General features: G+C 36.6%; 1 protein-coding gene across 8 annotated transcripts in view; it reads right to left on the bottom strand.

Annotated features, from left to right (window-relative positions):
• The window catches only part of DMD (dystrophin), a 1320554-nt gene that overhangs the window by 239081 nt on the left and 1065261 nt on the right, over positions 1-16212 (bottom strand). The window lies entirely within an intron of this gene.

Genomic DNA, 16212 nt, shown 5'->3' with positions numbered 1-16212 from the left:
TCTGTGATTCTAATAGTTCTATTCTTGAAGTTCTTGATAGCACTGTACTATCCTAGACGTGTATCCTAGAATACATTCTAGAGGCTGACAGCCAAATGTGAATAATTTGTTTTAAAACTAAATGTACAGGAAATTACACACATGCATATGTATGGTATCACATCTTTTTAAATTAATTTAATGCCTAATCAGAGAGAGCACAGAGGAATAAGGTTGGGACAATCCAGGCTTGAAACTAAATCAGATGACTGCCAAGGGGTGGAACCGAGATATCACCTGAAGCAGAAGAAATGTAGTTGGCACCCCAGGCAACAAAGACCTATATAGAAATATCCCATACTGGCCATATGAAGACAAAAATACGAAGCCAAAACCAAAACACAACAAAAGATGCTCTCCTCAGGTAATGCAAAATGACAGATATTTTACTAAGATTGACAATAATATCAGCATCCCTCTGGTAACTTACAGAATTATTCTCCACCTACCCATACACCTTATAGATTCTAGAGAAAATACTCCACCGTGCTTATAGTCGTCCAGCAACACATACATAGTACATCCTGACTTCAAATTGCTGGCACCTCTAGCTGGTGCATATGGGGTATCAATGAAATAAACCACATTTGCTTTTCCCTTAATTACCACAGCACTTGAGATGTGAGTGGCTTCAATTCCAGCCAACTGTCTTGCCTAAGCCTCTCACAGAAGTATAAATAGTGATTTAACTTTCAAAGGATCCAGCCTGTGCTTTCTTTTTTGTGCTGTTTTTTGAAGTTTTGAGCTCATCTGTTTTATGTAATGTAACTGCAATAATATTGCCTCCAAGTCAGCTCTGCAATAATTCACTCCTGGTACAGCAATAATTGAGCAAACAGAGGCTTCTACCAGAGGCATTCTTTTCTATTATTTATTGTAAGATTTTTGTCATAATTTAATGAGAAACATTTCAAAAGCAACATTTTTATCCTTTCATGTTAAATTAATTTACAGTGCTATAAACTATAATGAAAACAGAGAAATCATCAGCAAAAAAACCCACGTTTTTTAACTAAACTCATAAAATAATTTTTTTCTATTTCTGTCAGTTCCAGTTTGTCTGTATTTGTTCTTGATCAGTTAGACATACAATGAAAATTACATAACAATGAACAAGCAGAAACTACATCAGGACAAAGAAATTGAGAATAAAAATTTTTTTTAACTTAAGTAAGTCTGATTCATATTTGCATATTTTATTCTAAATATTTGCCTCTGCTAGTATGGAAAACTCCAACCTCCAGTCTGGTGTTGTAAAGATCTTAATTTTATTAAAAAAAAAAAAAAATCTAAATAAACCAGCTTGAAAAATAAAATAAAATGAAATAAATAAAATAAAATAAAATAAAATAAAATAAAATAAAATAAAATAAAATAAAAAGCTTCCTCTCTCTTTCCTCCATCTCACCCCAACACATGGTGCAAAGGCTCTACACCAAGCCAGATAAAATAGGTGTTGATGATCTGCAAAATTCCTTTTGATATCAACAGGACTTGAGTCTCCCAGGATTAGGCTTAGTGCAAGGAATTCATAGGCATGGAAATGTAACTGCAGCTGCAAGTTTGCTTTACAGACAGCATGCAGCCTTTCTTTCATGGCATGAATCAGAGTTGGATTAAAACTGGGTATTGATCCTGGTTTTACCTGAGGCAGCATGCAGCCCAGCAACACCTGGGTGTAAAACGTATAGGTTAGGTGTCTAACAAGAAACACAAGATAATGAAATAACAGGCTGTCATGTAATAGCTCCCGTTGCAGAAATAACATTGCTTGGCAGTATTTTTCAGGCAGTGCAAACCCTCCATAGTAGTACATGTCCCACAAATTGAAGTCTAAAATAAAATGGCTAATTTTATTTTTTAAAGCCAATCAACAAGCTGGGATTTAAACACTGTTGCAACTCTTACTCACAAAGTATGGAATTACAATACCACAGTTAAAAAGAAGAGATGAACTGTTGAGAGGTTAATGTACTGTTGTGTCTGTAATTGGTGTAATGTAAGTGAGAACAGGTTTATTTCATAGCTTTGATCTGGCAGCTTCCAGCAGGTCTCCAGTTTATGGGAAGAAAGGATTTGCCACTTCATTTATAGATCAGTGAAACAGACTTTGATATAACTAGTACAAAAAAGAGCGGGCCAACTGTAAGCTTTCCCCAGCAAAAGACCTTTGATGTTCAACAATGAAATTTAGTGACTCAATCTTTTGGTTTTTGTACTTAGTCCTCTAGGAAGTGCATCTTGCTACTCTTTTTTACTGAACTATGAAGTAGTTTCAGAAAAACAGTCATTAAAACTGTATCCAACCCAGCAGCATGAGGGAGAAATTAAAATTAAGTAGGTTTAATGTAGTAGACAATGTATGGTGTTTCTGGAGAGGATATAATTTATATCTTTAATCTGCTTAGCTACTAGTTAACTCTCATATTTGCTCCATTGGAAATGTTCTCCTAAAAAGCTGTAATATCTGATTCAGAGGCCAGAAATTAAAATTCTGGCATTAAGAAAAATAGTCTCATAGTCTCTTTTGAGGGTTAATTCATTTATTTTATAATAAATTACCAGTGTAACTTGACAATCTTTTTGTGTCATACCAATTTGTCAGTCAAGGTTCTATAAATTGTAGAGACTTCTAACACAAAAAAAATATGCAAAGTAAGAAAGGTACAAGAAAATAAAAATGTTCATCTTCTGAACTGATTAATATGCATGCTTCTTGGTGCTCATGGCCTCTTTTGTTTTTGCATTATCTTTTCAACTATATAGACAGTACAGAATTAAAGCCATTTACTTTAAATCAAGAGTCCGGATGTTTTCCCTCAGATACCAACCTCTGGTGACTGTTAGTATAGCATGGTAAAAACAACCTAAACAACCAGCTGATAAGCAATGTATTATTTTCTCTGCTATATTTGTTCATAAATACTGTCTTCTGGTTTAGATGCCGTAATCTGGTTAGCTGAAAGCCTCTAATTTACTGAAGCAAAAATGGACAGTTACGTTTCAGATCTCTCCTGCCATTCCTCCAGCCTCTTCCAGCTCTATTCTGATTCCGCAGAGTTATTCCACACAAAAGGACTAATGCAAAAACCTACTGTATTATTGCAGTCACTTCAATCTGAAAACACAAAGGGCCCTAGATTAGCATATCTAAACCACAAATCACCCACACTTGCAAGTTAAACTGCTAAAACAGACTCTTGAAAATTTCTTGGCATAAATAACTTCTGAAACATACCATAACCCTATAAAGACTCCTCTCTGTCTCAATGACCAAAGTATCTAATAGAAAAGTGACAGGAGACAGTAAATGCAGCAAGAAAGAGGCAGAGGAAAGCACAAGGATTCCACAAGTCTGAAGAACACAAGCATCGTGTCCCTTTCACATACCTGAAAATAAAAAGACCTGCCTTTTGTATGAACAGGGTAACAGATAAACTTCCTGCCCACTATGCTTCCCTTCTTTAGGCCTCTTTTGTCTCATTTTTTAGTACTAAGAAAAATTGTTTCCCTGGGCTCAGTTATGGACTGCTACCAAAGATGGCCAATCGGCCACAGTACCAGAAGGCAAATGGATTTCTGCACTCTGGTGTGGGCTCTCTTTACTCTGCTCCCCTCCCTCTTCTGAGAAGCAGCAGCAGCAGTCCTGCACACAGCAGAATTCCACAAGAATTCATGGGCAAAAATCTGACTGATTTTGTTAGCCACGGAGAGGGTTCATAGCTGTGCCCATTCATATGTCCTGACAACTACACCAGCCGAACTGAAGCAGTGAAAAATCTTTTTCTACAACAGCGAGAAAGCTACCACCCCAAGAAGTGGCGTAAAGGAGATGAAATCCTTTCCCTGAGTGAACAAATATTCAATTTCAAGGAAATTTTCTATGGAAAAGAAACACATGAAGAAGAGAAAGCATTCTATGATTCTATGATTCATTAATACCTTTTCCACCTGGTGACAATGAAGAGCTAAGACAAGCCAGAACAACTTCAGACATAAACATTTCTTAGCAAGGCAAAGTAAAACCAAACAAATGTCACTTACTCAACACTTATGGGACATTCATAGACTCATAGAATGGTTTGGGTTGGAAGGGACATCAAAGATCATCTAGTTCCAACCCCCCCTGCCATGGGCAGGGACACCCTCCACTAGACCAGGTTGCCCAAAGCCCCATCCAACCTGACCTTGAACACTTCCAGGGAGGGGGCCTCCACAGCTTCTCTGGGCAACCTGTTCCAGTGCCTCACCACCCTCACAGTGAAGAATTTCTTCCTAACATCTAGTCTAAATCTACCCTCCTTCAGCTTAAACCCATCACCCCTTGTCCTATCACTACACTCCCTGATAAACAGTCAATCTCCAGCTTTGCTGTAAGCCCCTTCAGGTACTGGAAGGCTGCTATAAGGTCTCCCCGGAGCCTTCTCTTCTCCAGGCTGAACAACCCCAACTCTCTCAGCCTGTCCTCATAGGAGAGGTGCTCCAGCCGCCTGATCATCTTTGTGGGTCATGTGGGCAGGTGGGTCAGCAGAAGACACATCTTAAAAGCTGGAATGATCTGGCAGAGAAAACTTTCTAGGCATATCTTCACATATCTTCATAGCTACCTATGACTAAATTCGTGGTCATCATTTGGGGAAAAAGTGATCTCAGCAGGCTGAGCTACATTTTGGTTCTCTTCTATTGCCTCAAGGACAATTGCACAATTTACCAATATACTGAGTGGAAAGACCTACATGAAACTATAAGCTCTTTAACTTGTTGTAGGTAAAAGACAATCAAATGAAGAAGTTAAAAAAAAACAACAGAAAAACACCATGAATATTTACACTACCAACAGAGAGAGAGAGAGAACACACACTTTTTTTTTTACATATATATATATCTATCTCGCTCACACCAAGTTTAGGCACCTAATGTAGCCAATTAGCTATTTTGCTACTCCTCCTAGGTTGTCTCTGTGTCATAAGAGAGTGTGGGGGGTTGACCCTGTCTGGAGGCCAGGTGCCCACCAGAGCCACTCTATCACTCCCCTCGTTCACTAGACAGGGGAGAAAAAGCATAACGAAAGGCTTGTGGGTTGAGATAAGGACAGGGAGAGATCACTCACTAATTATCATCACGAGCAAAACAGACCGAACTTAGAGAGGGAATTCATCTAATTGCAAAGATGCAAGCAACACATAGTAAAGGAATGAGAAATAAAATAAAATCAAATCTTAAAACACCTCCCCCCACCCCTCCCATCTTCCCGGGCTCAACTTCACTCCCGGCTTCAACCTCAGCAGCACAGGGGGACGGGGAGTGGGGGTTACGGTCAGTTCATCACACGGTGTTTCTGCTGCTTCTTCATCCTCAGGGGGAGGACTCCTCTCATCGTTCCCCTGCTCCAGCGTGGGGTCCCTCTCACGGGAGACAGTCCCTCACGAACTTCTCCAACGTGAGTCTCTCCCACGGGCTACAGTCCTTCGCAAACCCAATACAAAGACATGTATACTTCTCTAGAAGGCAAATAGCCCCAGCTCAGCTGGACTAAACTGCCCTCTGGAAGTGCTTCTCCTACCATTGTCTGTGCAGAACTAGGAAGAACAGGAATCACAGCCAAGCTGAGCTGGGTGGCACAAACCCCTGCAGTAACACAGGTTCAGAAACATCTCTTGGGCATTTCTTCGTGGTGTGAGGAGGTACAAACATGAGTTGCTGTTGCATTGCTAGGGAGATGAGGACAATCGGATAATCACATTTGGCCAGTCGAACGGCTTTCTAGATTCTATTGACACTGCTGATCTTAGTGGGAACTTAAACACTTATCTCACACTTACACTGTTGACACCTAAAAATAGGTGTCAGAAGCTGACTCTTCAACCTTACCACTTACAGTATTCCAGTAAGGACAGGTGGCAGACACACCACAGACTGGTTACATGGCCTCTAAAAAAAAAAAAAGTAAAGGCAGGCAAAACTCTGAAGAGATGACATTACTGTATTTCTACAATCTGGTTACTCAGTACCTAACAACTGATATCTGGATACAAACAGCAGAGCTTGTGGCTGCTTGTACCAGTGTTTAAGGACACATCCTCCTAACTTCACCTAAAGAAAATTCACAGATGACAAGGTTATTTGAAAAAAATATATAGCCCACAAGGTGAACAGGTTATCTGAAATTGTATAATCCTAAACCCAGATGAGAATAGATATGAAGGATATTAGAATATATCTAAAAAATATAATACATATAACAGCAGAATCTATACAATAGAATTTATGTGAGCCTACATCTGATTTCCAGTGATATAGGCTCTAAATAATGTCATTCAATCTCGTGTGAAGCAGCTCAATACTGCTATTTTAGGGTACTTGGTAGATATCATAACATCAGATAATTCCCACACATAGAAAAGTATACATAAAATCAGAGAATTGACAACACAAAAATAGAAATTATAAACCTTAGAAAGAGTACTAACGCACATTTAAGTAGCTATCTATTTTCATTACAATATTCAACCTCTGAAAATGCAATTATTATTATACTAACAATTTCAGAGAAGATAAACCTAAATCTAGTTAACTTTACTGAGACAAAATGTAGCAAACCTATGATAAATAACCATAATTTAAGGCTCACTTTCCAGAATTCCCAAACAACATGCATTTTACCCAAAAGGAAAATCCTGAACATCATTTCAGAATCTTCCAACATAATTACAGCACTGCCACAAAGAAGGACAAAGGTCCTCCAGCAGAGAGTTGCTAATATTTTCAGTGATAACAGGTGATGAACCCACTGGAATCATTACAAGACAGACTGAGATAATACTCTGTATTACTAATCACTCTAGTTAAAAAAAAACAAAACAAACAAACAACCCGCCACAAAAAAAACACATTCAGATTCATTTTATACATGGAATAAATGGCAGTTTGTGGTGACCATCAATAAACTGAAATCAGGCACCCAAGAGGAAACACGCAAAATGAAATGGTTTCCAATGAAAAGAAATTATTCATATGAAAAACGTGGCACAAAAGGATAAATGCACATGTGGATCTTTGTACCGACAGAAGGGATTCAATTTCTTGTCAGCAGTTGAAAGAAAGTCTAAACTTCTGACAGAAAGTGAAATGCGGCACTCACTTGCTGATGATACAGACGAAGTCATTCTTGTCAAACATGCTGTCAGTTTAGGTAGCGTGATTTCCTATGCTACAGTATCAACTGCTGCACAGTGCGTAATACAGAATAGCTAGTCTTGTGAAAATGTGTGCATTCACAGGCAGAAAACCTGTGCTATGGCAGCAATATAAAAAGGAAAAGTTTGCAGCATTTCTTAGAAGACAACTATTTTTCACAGAACAGCCTAAAAACCTTTCACAAAACAGGTAGAACTTGTCTCTGAAAAGCATTTGCGATTTTATTTTATTCCTTATTTGTATTCTTTGTAGGTCATTGCCTTCTTACATATTCAGGAAGGTATCTGCCCTAAGCCAAAATTAATAATTTTCCTCAGTTATGCACTATATAATTTATCCTTTTTATATTAACATGTTAATAATCACAACACCAGCATTTTTCTTTTTACCTGCCTTGGGAAAATACACATCTGGTCTCACTAACAAAAAATTATGTGTACTTCAGCCATGTGTTTTGAATAGTCTAGTATAAGGTATAATTGCAAAAGGCACAGATACCCTTTCAAACTCATCAGAAGAATATATTAAAAGCTACCATTGAGCTTTTGCAAACAGTTTTTATTGATTATTCCCTTTTCAAATAAATCTGCTACAAACAATGCAAAGTAAATGGAAGAACTAAATGGCAGATTATCCAGCGAAGAAGAACAGCTGTGGCATTGCCTTCCCCATTGAGAATCAACATCTTAACCTCCCTGTGAAAGTATTCAGCTTTCCACTAATGTAGCACTATGCAGTAACTTGACTCTACACAGCTGCTCCATTTCCCAGCTTTTCTTCTCTTTCTGTGTTATTCCTCCCTGCACTGAAAGCCTCCTGTTCCTCTTCTTCATACCCGTACCTACATCAAAGCACATCATCATGTGGATGTGACACTGAAATTGCCATTGTTATTTGAATGGAGTTAAATCACAATCTCAAAAGATAGCAGGAACAGTAGAAAATCAATATTATAAGATACTGCTTGACCACATGCTGGGCTGTTAAGCAGTTTTTGAATAAAACTGTTACTTGTCTGAGAAGGAAAAATAAACCATAAACCAGCAAGCCTAATCCAGATGACAAACTACAGTAGTATAAAACAGAAATAAACAAAAATAACGTAATTTATTTTCAGTCTTGATCCTTAGAATACATGCACTTGAAAGGTTACTCATTTGCATGTCTTTTAGGACTTAAAGCTTCAAACATAAATACATATTTCTATCTATGTGCATAAGAAATCTTACTGATTTCACCAGTTTTGCCCATTTTTATAGGACTGCAGATTATATACTCTTTGAACCATCAATGTCCTTATCTTTGTGCCTTCTACAGCAGCACATTAATCATTATGTAGTTGAGAGGTATGACGTTAAAATATGTTAAAAAGTCTCTTTGACCCTTTGTGCTACTGGATTATTGAATCTATCACATCTATCTATGGCTCATAAAATAAAAACAAAAATACACCACAGAACCTGATTGAACATAGATACCATCTCTGTCCTGCTCTTCAGGCACATTTATACACACTATACACTGATATATTGTCAGCATTACCAGAAGCTACCTTTTTGTGTTCTCAAGTACTACTTTCCCCTTCAACCAATGTATTCAATTAAAAATACAGGTATTAACACAAAACACTATTCTTTTACCAAAATATGTGATTTTACCAGCAAATGAGGAACTCGGGGTGAATAGACCTAATTAGAAGGACCGCAGCCTGTAGGAGGTCTCAATCCAGAACTGTGCTAACAGTTCCCACTCTGTTTGTGCAACAGGATCAATCTGATAACACACTACCAAGGTAAATCTAAATTAAAAAAAATAATTATTTCAAGCAAGTCACCATTCATGTTTGGATGGTAACTTTTAAGGAAATCTTTATTTTAGGTGAAGAGTAACGGATTAAGAGAAAAAAACCACTTGGAGGTCACAAGTTGCGGATTTCAATTCTGTGCATAAGGAAAGAAACACCAATTCTGATTTATGGTACTCTGAAAAATACTTGTGCTACTTTCATTGCTTGCCTCCAGCTTTCACCTTTCAATCTTCCTATCAGTTTCCACTAATAAGAGTAATTTTAAAAAATATGATTATTTTTATTCTCTGTGGTCCCTTCTCCTCACTTCATCTTTTTCATTTTACTATCCACTTTTCCTCCTCACTCACTTAAACACATTACTCAGGAACTCCTGGGAAATGCTTATGAAATTTTCTCAGGAAATAGCAAGAAAGTTTTCAGTTTCTTACTTTCTCATATTAAAGCTTTTCCATTTGTATATTTAATTAAAAATTAATTAGGCTACAGAATGATTGACTATATGACCAGTGATTATGTGATCAGATCAGAGATCACAAAAACCACAGAACAGGCAAGGCAGGAAGGCACCTCTGGAAATATCTGATCCACACCCTCTGCTCATAGCAGGCCACATCTCGCCAGAGTTTGAAGATCTCCAGCAATGGAGATGCCACAACCACTTTGGACAGCCTGTTTCATGATTTGACGGTCCTCACAGCAACTTTTTTGTTTTGTTTTGTTATACTAACCTGGAACCTCCTATGTTTCAGTTTGTGCCCACTGCACCTCATCCTGTCACTGAGCGCTACCGAGAAGAGTGTGGCTCCATCTTCTCTACACATTCCCTGTCAGGTATTTACGCACCTGGATAAGATCCCACTGAGCCTTCTCATCACCAGGCTAAACAGTGCCAGCTCTCTTAGCCTCTCCTCATATGAAAGATGCTCCAAACCCTTAATCATCTTTGTCACCCTTTGCTGGGCTTGCTCCATGTCTCTCGTACTGAGGAGCCCAGCACTGCAGATGAGTGTCACCAGTGATGAGCATAAGGGAAGAGTCACCACCCTCGATCTGCTGGCAATGCTTTGCCTGATTCACCCTAGGGTGCTGTTGGCTGCTTTTGCCACAGATGTGCCAGATTAGAGTTTAAGGACAAAATTAAATCACTTCAAGGAAGATGAAGACTTGTCCTAGTATTAGCTGGGTGAGCAGGCACTTAGCTCTGATAGAAAACATTCAGATTCAAGCATTTGATCCCAACTGGAGTGGCTGCAAATGAGTGCTATAACCATGACAGAGTCACTGGCCATGACGGAGTTCTCTCTCCAGTCAGGAATTCCACACCCACCAAAACTGCAAGGGTAGGTTCATAGAGGTTTTGTTAGGTCAGCTTGGCACTTGCTGTTAACAACAAAGAAACATTATTCCTCTCCCTCAAAACCACCAATCACAATACTGAAAAACTCTTGACCAGGTGTTTTCAAAGTAATATTATGCAATATTTTACAAATCCGTATGGTAACTTTTCACTCTGAGATAATATCTTGCCTGTCTCAGATTAAGCTGTAATAGAGCTTGTGTTAAAACTTAGATTTTCGAATTTCTCTTCTATTACTCAGTGGAGTAAGACGGCTCTGACAGCTGTTATTGCATTTCAGGTACTATGGAACAGATTTTATTTCAGAATTAGTAACGAGTTAGTGTAAAAGACAAATCTGGAGGATTAAACTTTTTAAAAAAAAACAGGTGAGGGAAACTCATTATACTTGATTTTTAAAGTGTTCAGAGAACAATTTCAAGCAGAATGAATGAGAAAGTGTTTGAAGTACTAAAAAAATTAATTATTATTAAATATTTTTTAGTAAAGTCAACTGAATTGAGCAAGGATGTTACAGATATTCTCTCTCTTTCTTGTTAGTCAGGTTCATCATCTAATCCATGCATCATGTCACAAAATTAATTGTACTGGGCAATTATACGTAAATTATGCTTGAAATAAAGTTGGAATGAATGTTATTCTCTCAAAGAACCTATATTGCTAAAAAATTGAGAAGATTCAGGAACGTGTATCCTACTATTGAGAAAACAGCTGCTTGGACACCTTAAAAATAGGCAAGCACCTTTTAAGTATTGACAGCAACAGAAGAGACAATAGTGCCTTTCCTGCTGTTCATGTCCTTTGTTTTAGATAAAAACAACACTGTCAGAAAATATGGGTACTGCCCATACTATATGTGCTTAGGTATAACTTAAGGAACTGCATATTTTTCATATTATTAGCAGCAAAACTCCCGCATCTAATGGAAAACTACTTAGGTTATAGGCTAAGTGAGCATGAAGGTGGTAATAAAAATAAATTCGCTATGTATTTCATTCCAAAGTTACTAACTTTGCTTCATTTATCATATGCTGTCATACTTTTAGTCAGTGTACACTACCAATAATTCATCAGTCATCATAGATTATTTCAGATACGTTTGGTAACCTGTGTACATGGTACAAAGCATTCTCCAGGTATTGTTTAACTAGGTGTCACATGCAGTATTCTTTACCAAATTTCAGTGGAAAAAATCCTGTGATTAAATTAATTTACAAGCTTAATATTAAATTATTGCATTCACAAATAACAGGATAAATCCACACTAGCTTCAAAATTATATCTAATATTACATAAGCTGTATAAAATGTCACATACAATTATTGCTAAAAAGACAAACCAGAGAAGTAATTACCACAGTTGAGAGTTCATATCACTGGAAGTATGAAAGCAGAAAGTAAAATTAATTATTTTCATCTCGCTCATATGGTTACTTATCAAATCAGCCCTCATGGGGACATATGATGTATTTCAACTAGACAATAAAAAGCAGCACATAATTACACAACTCCTTGAAGTAACTGGTTTGTATCCTTGAAAATTCTCCAGAAAATATTCTAACTGCGTGAATCACCTCAGCGATTACATTGCTGTCAGTTCAGACAAATGATGCATGCAAATACATGCTTATATAAACAAACAGCATGTTTATAAAGCAACAGTTTAATATAATTACATCATCAGGTAATTAGAATGTGCAGTTATGTAAGTCTCACCCTTCTCCTTCTGCTACCAAATGAACTGCTAAGTACTAGGGGAAGATTAATCTTTATTAGTGACATTTGTGCTAATGGTTTCTGAACATGAAAAGCAAAAGAAACACCCAAAAATGTGAGATTTTCCTACACAAGCAACTTCTACTATATAAAACATTTTCTGCATAGCAAGACATTCTTTTCCTAGTTGTTTAAAAAAAAATAAATTATAGCTTGAGAGTGTAAAGCAGAAAACTGGTGGATCACTAAAGGAGAGACAAACATTTTTAGTGACAAGGAGTTAAAGCTACTACTGAACTCAGGAATGTAGGTTTTTTCATTATTTGTGTAGAGAATTCTTTATCAAAATACTGTTTTATACCTATTGCCTAAAAATACCAGATTACAACAGAACCGCAACATTTCAGGACTCCTAACAAGTATTTTCACATTATCCAAGTCCATGCAACTGTGTAAAGAACAAGACAGAGACTCCATATGTCATATTTAACCATAACTTCTGTGAACTCTATAAACCTAAGTAGCTGAAGTTTCTTTCAAAAGACTTGTGAGATAGTGAGCTCTAATCAGAAACTACCATTTTGTTTTACCTCCTAAGATCTAAATTCAACCTGGCTGATGAGAGATAAAAAAATATGACTTCATGCGGGGGGGGGGGGAGTTAATTGGAAAGCTGTAATCCTAGCTGAAAGTATTCAGGGTCTTTTCTATGCTGGGGCAGGGCTTGTGGTTATACTACATACACTGGATGTTAAAAAAACATATTAAGGATGTAGGGTCTGGTTTTATACATGTACAATTTACACAGCAAATTTCTTGAGATACAAGTCATTGCCCGATATGTTTTATAGGGTAAGAGCATTTCTGGCCCACTGTACAGAGTGAAAAAAAAGCCTTATCACTATTTATGGTTTATGGGGCTGACGATATGGACTAGTGAGCAATAACCCCTTTCCACAAAGTATGTAAATGCATATTTCTGAAATTTCGGTGACTCCTTTTTGTTTGAATCTTTTATATGCATAAGCTGTGCACAAAGGGCTAGGCTTTTGTCATGTTCTTACTTTTCATCCTTATGCATCAAAGTGAACTATGAGAGAGAAATCTTACAAGCAGGATATGAGGAGTGGAAGAATCAATGCAGCAATAACTGAAGAACAGAAGAAAAGCCATACTCTCTTTCTGCACCATTCAGCTGACATCACTAAAATGGTTTTATTGACAAAATTGTACTTTAAGTAGTAAAAATCCTTAACATTTGCTCCATTATCCAGTTTTGTAGCAACATAGATGGGCACTATTTGCATCACTACCAGGAAACTGTACCTATTTGAACAGAAAGCTTTTACACTGAAGACTACTGATAATGGAGCACTGTGTTATGACTATTGCAAATATTACCAAACTTAATGAATTAATAAATTTTACAGCTAAGCACTCTCAGACTATTATATAAATTTAGGGGTGGGTTTTTTTTGCTTTTGAATAATTTCCTCAGGTCACTCAAATTATTTATTTTTAATGAAAAGTTTTCTATAAGAACCATAGCATAATATTTGACTTCTTGAACTGTAGAACAGTTCATAAACATGGATGTAGCTTTTTCCTTATAGCTGGCCTCAGCGCCAGAGAAGGATCGATCAAGGACATATTTAACTTGCTAGTTTATCTGTAGCCATGGCTTCCACTAATTTATTCCCATACTTTGTTTCCAACTGACTTTTACTAGCATTGTCCATTCACTTTATATGAAACTCACATACACGTCATCAGAATAATCTATCAGGTACTAGTGGAGAAACAGAAGTTTATGTGAGTTTGTGTTTTTGTCTGCACATGTCCCTCCAGTAATGGTGAATTGCTACAAAAGCACCGTTTATCACTTGAGAATAAGGTAAAGTGTCCAGAGAAACCTGTGGTCACTGCAACAGCTTCACACGTGTTAACACATTGTATTACTGAGCAAACAAGTGTGCTGCTTGGTTCAAATAATTTACAGTTAACTTTCCTGAACCTAAAGCATTTGCTGTTCTAGTAAGAGAACTAACTAAAAACAATCCTCTAATTACTAAGAACACACACTCATAAAAAGATACATCCTTTTAAATTAATTGTAGTTAATGACTATGTCTCAAATCCATGATAATTTAATGAAATGTAAGAAGATGCAAATCTTGAATGGCCACTTTACTGTAGTTCTTAAAAAATTACACAAAAAAAAATGGTCTTTCCCAATTATGATTTCTAAAAGAAGCCCTATTCTGTTTACTTAAACAGAACTTTCCTTATTCCAGTGGAAATAAGGAACTATTCTTCTACTTGAGGAAGGAAGGGGAAAAAAAACCACAAGATGATTCTTCCAGCTCTTAGAAAAATTAGAAAGATATCCATCAGACTCCCTTCAGGAGAAGGGCATTTGAAAATCCACTTGTGCTTGTTATGTTACTTCTTTTCAAGGCTTACAAATGGTATAAAGAGGCTGACACAAACAGTGGTAGGCCCAGGAAGAAAACCAAGTCCATCTACTTAGAGACAGATCAGCATGCAGATGCAAATGAAAAAAACCCACAACAAGACTCATTATCAAAATACTTCCTCCTGCAATCATCAACTCTAACTAAAGTCTACAGTTACGGTCCTGTTGGTGGACAGGTACGTATGAATCTTTCAGGAGCAAAAAACAATGTAACAACCACTTTTTTGCCTCTGCATACTAATGTTTCTTCTTAAGATGTAAGAATTTCTCTTGTACAGCCAAGATGATGTAGACAGAATGATGTTTGCTTTTTGGAAGTGAAACAAATAGAGATTCTACAACAGTTTTTACCCTTCCTGTCTTAGAAGATCTGGTATTTAAATACCAAAAAAATGGAGAGAAGAACTGAAAATTTAATCTTACATCTCAATCGAAGTGCAGAAAAATCTTTAGAAGAAAGCTTACAGTTCAAAGTAATTGTTCACATGATGGACATTTGTATGGGTTTCATTAATTATTTATGGAGGGAAGGACTTGTACGCATTTATTTTGCCTCTCATCTATAGCTCTGGATGGTTCTTATATGGAAATTAAATAAAATCCAAGATACTAGTTGAAAATATAACCAGATCTACAAAGCTCTATTACAGTTAAAAATGAAGCACTTGACCTAAGTTTTTAGGTATCTATATTTTGCCAAATAATCCATTTTTCAATGATCACATTAAAAAATAACTCATGCATATACTTGATAATTCAATTGTTTTAGCACCATTACAACCAAAAACCTAATCTAGAGAATACAAAAAGATAGCCTATATTGAAAATTGACCACTCAGTCTAGAACTATCTTCCATTCAAATCTGCTCTCTAGGATCATGCAACTGAATTCAGAAACACATGATGACTTAAAGTATATTACTAGAACATCAAATTAGCATAAAGACAGATTAAAAATGTGGTTCAGACTTCACTTTTGTCCAGTGCAACAACTGTAAATTTCAGAGTATAGTATAATGGAATTTAGCAGCAGTTCAGTCAAATAGTTAAAACCATGTATTAATACAGTAGTGCCAAAAGACAGTAGCAGTATTTCCATACAATGTACTTACTCAATATAACCACTTACAACTAGAATTTTTCACAGTATGTTTTTCAGAAGTAAATTAAGGCATAGAGCCTTCAGCATCTGGAATTTCCAGTTTTCAACTTTCTGTCAACATGAAAGACATGCACTAGCAAGGACTATTGGAAAAAAGGGCTCTTCCTTCCACACAGCCAACCAACTTCATATTTAAGAAATCTAAGACTTCACATAGACACATGTTTATTCCTCTCAATAACTGTAATGAAGAAAGCACAATGAAAGTAAACCAACATATTTCAACTGCACCATCTCAACTAATTATTTTTCTTTCTTCTTGAGATTCCCCAGAACACTAAATACAGCATTCTCTCTCTAAGAAAATTTGTTTCCAGAGGAAAATAACTGTCTGAAAACTGTCCAGCTATTAACTATGAAAATTTTAATCGCTATCTCTTTTTATTATCGCAATAGACCATGTTGACAATAATCAGCCAATTACCAAATTAACATTTTTCATGTATTTGAAAGTAA

This window comes from Balearica regulorum, chromosome 1, assembly GCF_011004875.1.
Source record: "Balearica regulorum gibbericeps isolate bBalReg1 chromosome 1, bBalReg1.pri, whole genome shotgun sequence".
Lineage (NCBI taxonomy): Eukaryota > Metazoa > Chordata > Aves > Gruiformes > Gruidae > Balearica > Balearica regulorum.
This window is presented reverse-complemented; position numbering and strand designations above follow the sequence as displayed.